The sequence below is a fragment of the Meriones unguiculatus genome (assembly GCF_030254825.1).
Source record: "Meriones unguiculatus strain TT.TT164.6M chromosome 13 unlocalized genomic scaffold, Bangor_MerUng_6.1 Chr13_unordered_Scaffold_28, whole genome shotgun sequence".
Taxonomy (NCBI): Eukaryota; Metazoa; Chordata; class Mammalia; order Rodentia; family Muridae; genus Meriones; species Meriones unguiculatus.
In genome coordinates this window covers 5,182,800-5,188,799 of record NW_026843644.1, presented here as the reverse complement: position 1 = coordinate 5,188,799, position 6,000 = coordinate 5,182,800, and positions in this window count along the sequence as shown.

The following is a 6,000-nucleotide window of genomic DNA, read 5'->3' as shown; positions in this document are numbered from 1 at the left end:
GATACTTTTGTTGTTTCATATTAAAAACAGTTAAGAGGTTTAAAATGTTTGAAGTAAATTCAAAGGTATAAACTTGTTTGTGTTGGAATAACTTGGAGTGAATATAACATACTTGAGCAGTGTGGTGATAGACCATGCATTTAATCCCAGCAGAGACAGGCAGTTCTGTATTAATTAGTTGTTTTCTAAATTCAAGAGTTAAAATGACAGGGTGTTGGTGGTTCATAGCCTTAATCCCAGCATTTAGGAGGCACATGCCTTTTACATACCACCTGGGAGGTAGAGGCAGGCACATAGGATTTACAGTGATTTTATTTAAAAGCTTCTTGTAAAAGGCAGGCAGAAAATCAAAGTGAATGCCCTTTATTATCTAGAAATAAATACACTTTAAGGTATATTTGTAAACTTTCAAAGATTTTTAACTTTAATTGAGATACTATACTTTTTCCATTTCCAAAAAAACATTTTGCCCTATAAAAGATATAACATGCCTAAAAAGGTACAACCCTCAACCTTATTTAGGGATGGGGCAAGGTTTTGATTTAATCTATTCAGGAGAATAAAATCATCCAGCTAAAGAATATGGAGACCACTGGACACATGAAACTTATGAAGAAAATGACAGATCACCAAAAGAAAATGTCAACAGAGAAGGAGTAAACTGGCCAACTGGTATCACTCACCTTCATGTTATCTCTTCTTCCTTCTACAGACATAAGTGCAAATTGTCTTTATGTGATTGCTAAAGAACAATGCAAAGTCTCTACTTCATTTCAGAAAAGCCACCTGCCAAGAAACAGAGGAAAGTAGAAAAATAAGGGATGATTCTATTGTCACAAATCTCATAATCTTCTGGCATGATGTGACTTCTGTACTTACCACAAACTTCAACAATCAAGAATGTGTACAGTGTTTGTGAAAGAATGAGGGGGGTGGGAGAAAAAGCCAAAAACACAAGCCTAAAATATAGTCAAGTTTACATGAAAAGACATAAGGAAACTCTAGCATGAAAAATGTGCACTGGACCAGAGATTCGTTTGATTTCTAATTAATACAAATTAAATGAACACAGATTTCACAACTGCTACAAGAAAAACACAAAGTGATACCTAAACTGTTATATTTCTGACCCTCCAGCTACTACTAACCTCCTTTACAGAGAGTCCTTTTGCTCTGGAAGTCTTTTGGAAAATGGAGGTGATCATAAAGCTGGGCTATGGCTTGCAGTCCCTCATGTCCCCTTGTGGGTTCAGGCACAGCCCAGCCCTTGCGGACACTCACACACAAAAAATGTTGGAGAATAATTTAGTATCTGTTTCCTGCTGCATGAATTATGTCACAAGAAGTGAAATCTGCCCTATTCACTTATTTAAAACCAGGTACACTTGACAAAATTCTGCATCTCAGAAATTCCTTTTGTACCCTGGAATTGAATTTCCCTAAATCACGCCATTGTGACTGGTGGTAATTGAAAGGTTAAAAAAACGTAATCAAGTATTGCTTAAAGATGACCACCACCACCTCTTTTCTTCCAGTTTGATATGTAAATGTAAATGTAAATGATATGTAAAATTTGTTACGCAAAGCTGTATGTGAAATACAACATTCATCATTTCTTGAAATGAGACCTTCAGTTTTCCAATCTGTCCACTGCAAAACCAATGCCTGTGTGTGCACACTAGACAGTGATATTATAAGCACCACAACTTTCTACTGCCCAGGCCACAAAATCCTGACTTCTCTGGACAATCAACACTCAGGAAGGGTTGGAGGCCAAGGGTCTCTGCTGAGATTACCACATGGAGACCAACAGAAACACAGCCTGAACCACAGTCTGAACCACAGTCCATCTTGTTCAAAGCAGATCAGGTTGTGATAGTTCAGCAGCCTGCTCTTCCTGGCCTGGGGACAATGGTCCCACACTCAGTATGACATGGCCTCTGGTCTCACTCATAGCTCTTTAAAGCTACATCAGAGGAAAATCCCAGAACAAACCCATAAACTACCTCCCACTGTTGCTACTGACTGCCAGATAGGTCTTCCCAGAGTCCCTCATTAGCTTGAAAAATAGAGCTGAGTCTCAGGACAGTAGTAGCTCCTCTACCAGTGGATCAATGATCAAATGATGCAGAGTGCAGAGGCATTCCAGCTTTGCCCTAACCCCTATGGGCACACAGAATCCTAGTGTTGTTATAAAAGAATGAAAATCCCAATTATACAATTTTAAAACCTTCTAGCTCAGAGAGGCAGAAAAAGCACCCATCTGACCCTGCTACTCACCTCATTTCCAAGAGAAAAAAGCCCCAAAATCTCACCAGCTCAGATGACAGCTCACAGGGGATAGGCCAAAGGAACCCAATGCCAAAGGCTTTCTAGCTCAAAGCTCAAAAAGCCTCAAATCTACCAAGCTAAAACTTCCACTTTTACACTCTGTCTTAAATACATTTCAGCTGAAAGTTCCACTTACTCTTTAATCCCTGTCAGCTGGTTTCTCACTTTGCCTCTTGACCTAGGGTTAACATTATTAAATCCTGTTCACAGAGGGCTTTTTAATTAAAGGTATGTTCTAGGGCTGACAGATCTATACCATTATTACCTGTTTACAATAAACAGAAAGTTCTCAGAATTAAGGTTTGTGTTAGGGCTCACCCACACCAAACAAAGGACAGGTTTTTGCAGTTCACAATCTGAGGAATCACACTTGGATCAAATATCCTGCAACATTCTCATCTTGGAAATGTTTTAAAACACAATCTTCCACTGTACCAGGGCACCTGTTCATCTTCCCAGATACAAGCCATTTATGTTGCACATTCCATTATACGATCAGTGTCCAGTGCAGTCACCTCTACCTCATAGTTGGGAAGTCCTTCAGACAAACTTCAGTCAAAGCCAAATAATTACACCCATTAAAGAAACAAATGGCCATGAATTTGAAAGCAAGGAGTAGTTAATGGGAACTCAATGAAAATGAGAAATAAAACAAAAAGGATTTGGCTGTACCTAGGAATGTTGGAGTAGAAAGTTTATTATAGACAGACGAGAGAACATAGTCAGACACAGGGATATCTGGGACAGTCTAAAGTTGACATGACCCTGAGCTATGTGAGATAAGAGGAGAGAGGGAAGTGGAGAGCCAGAACAAAGGGCCAGGAGGATAAATGATAAATGAAAAAATACCAGGTAAACAAAATGTTTGGAATACATAAGGAAGGACAGCTGGGAGGAAGGCAGCTCAACTCCTGGGCTAGAGAATTGTGATTGACACCCATACCTTGTAACAGGTAAGGACTGAGGAATGCCGGGAGAACCTTACAGCCAAATCTGCTTTGATTGTTAAGTAGCCACCTTAACAATTTATCCCATCATTTGAGACGTAAGAGTAGAGAAGAATGAGAAGATTGAAATTATTTCATTATAATCTTAAAAATTATTTTTAAAAGTTGAAAATGGCTTTATGGTCCAATATTCTTCAGGGAATTCAAGTATATATTAGAGCACACAAAGTTTTACTCACACCTTTTCTCTCTCAGGTTGTGCATTTTCAAATGGGGGGAGGGGAAAGCATTCCTGTTAGGCACTACCACCCCACTTTGTCCAGATCTTCTGTGTGTTTGAACTAGTGTAACTGTAAAAACTTGCTTTCCAGAAACAAGTTCAGCAACTAATCCATATTCTTGATTCTCTTTGTGTATAACTCCCATCCCTAAGCATACACTTTTCACATTTACTGACCATCTAAAATTGATTACCATTATCATTGCCATCTTCCCACTTCCCCCTCCCTTTCTGTGTTGTGACAACACCAGCTTCAAAGTAGGTCAGTGAACTCAATTCTTACACAGGTCTCTCTTTATTTGTAATCACCCACCTCCAAACAAACAAACAAACAAACAAACAAACAAACAAAACCCAGGGAGGTCAGTAGACACTCATTTGCTGATCTCTTTTACCTCACACTGACCAGTCAGGGCCCACCTGAAAAGAGTTGCAGGATTATGTTCTAGGCCCTGAGCAGTAGAGGTAGCATTCAGTGTTTAAATAAAGTGTAAGCTACATAACATGATCTGCAGGAGACATTGCTTTAAACAAAAACAAAAATCAAAGCACTAGAGAAAAAGGAATGGAATTCTTAATGACTGGGGATTATCAGAGAATATTAACGAATAAGAGAGTAGAGCAGTGATGCATCAACAAAATAAATTTAATAATACCAACAACTGACTGACTTATTTATTTATTTATTTATTATGTATACACTGTTCTGCATGCATGTACACTTGCACACCATAAGAGAACACCAGATCTCATTATAGATGTTGTGAGCCACCATGTGGTTGGTGGGAATTGAACTCCTGACCTCTGGAAGAGCACCCACTGCTCTTAACCTCAGAGTTGAAAAAGAAAACACATAGGCATACTGACTTTGAAAAACACAGGCTATTCTCTTGTAGAGGGAAATCTATTAATAAGATACTGTTCGATGTTGTCCCTATGTACAATATAAGCTGCTGAGACCTGTAACCTGACAAAGCATTAGTCAATAGCCTGTTTCTCAAATTTGAACTGGCAGAACTGTGTCAATAAGGATTGTACATATGGGCATAGTACAGTCCCGTAATTCAAAATTCAATATTCACTGGATCAAGTTACCTGACATAAACTGTACACCCATCAATCTGGTCTGTTTTCATTCACATTCATAAATTAATAAATATATGTTGGGAAGTTACAAATTAAAAAACCTCACCCTGCCACATTTCTAGATAATCCTGGTGAGCAAACATGAGTTTCCCGGAATCCTAATCTCTAACAGGCCTGGTTAGCATATTACTTATCTGTGGAGTATTTTACAGACATTCTTCCCTCAGCTAAATTCTATCTGGGACCACTAGTTTCTAAGCAATAGTAAATCCTTTATATCATTGGTTCTACTCTTCTATATCACAGCTTAATATTGGAGTACTCCCTGACACAGGACATACCATTTACAACCCCCACAAAATTCAAATGTATCTTTTAGAACTGAGAGAACCTATCTGTCACCCCCAAGGTCAGCAGGAACTAGGCCTAAAAAAGGTCACCTCAAGGTCACCAGACTAGTGAGTCTGCCCCATGGTCACCAGGAATTGGGCCATGGCTCACCAATTCCAAAAACAATGTCGTAAGATTCCCTATCCAAGGAACAGCCTGAGGATAACCACAAGAATGGGAAATATCTTATAGCAAAATGGGGCATTTGTGCTGAGCAGCCTACCAACCTTGTAGTAGAACATTAATGACACAGAAAATACCTAACATTCCTGAGGCCTAGAGATAGCTCACTCAATGTTAATTATCTTAGCTAGCCAATCACTTTGTAAAAAGCTTGCCCTTGCTGAATGTCACCCAATCTTGTAACTGTTAAACTGGAACTTCCTGGTCCTTCCTGAAACCCCAATCAAAACCCTGCCATGCAGCTGCTCAGGGCTCTCCTCTCTGATCCACTGTGTTGGTAATGATGGAGAGACCCAGCTTAAGCCCAAATAAAACTCTTTGCTCTTGCATATATGGTCCAGCTCCTGATGGTCTTTGGTGACCCTAAGTGCTGGCCATAACATATGGGTTCTCATATTGGATCCCCAAGTCTCCCACACACCCTGGGCACATGGAGCTGAACAACAGCCAGTAAGTGAGCACTCTGTCAGTATCTGTCTGTTTCTGTCTCTTTGTTTCTGTAGTTTCATTTTTCAGGGCTCGAGGCAAAATGTGTAATCTGTGTGGTCAGAAAGGTTAGAGCTGATGCTTTGGACAGCTGTGGGCCAGAAGGGGCCTGCAAGACTTTCCAGACCCCCCTCAATTGGGTACATTTGTAAAGGTAATTGAGCACCGAGTTTTCTGTGATCTCTGGACCTCAGAGAGGATGACTGTGCTCCTATTTGTAAAGGGTGGTAGAGTACCCAATTTTCTGTGATCTCTGGATTGTTGGAAAAGGACAATGCAGGTATCTCCTGCAGCAGA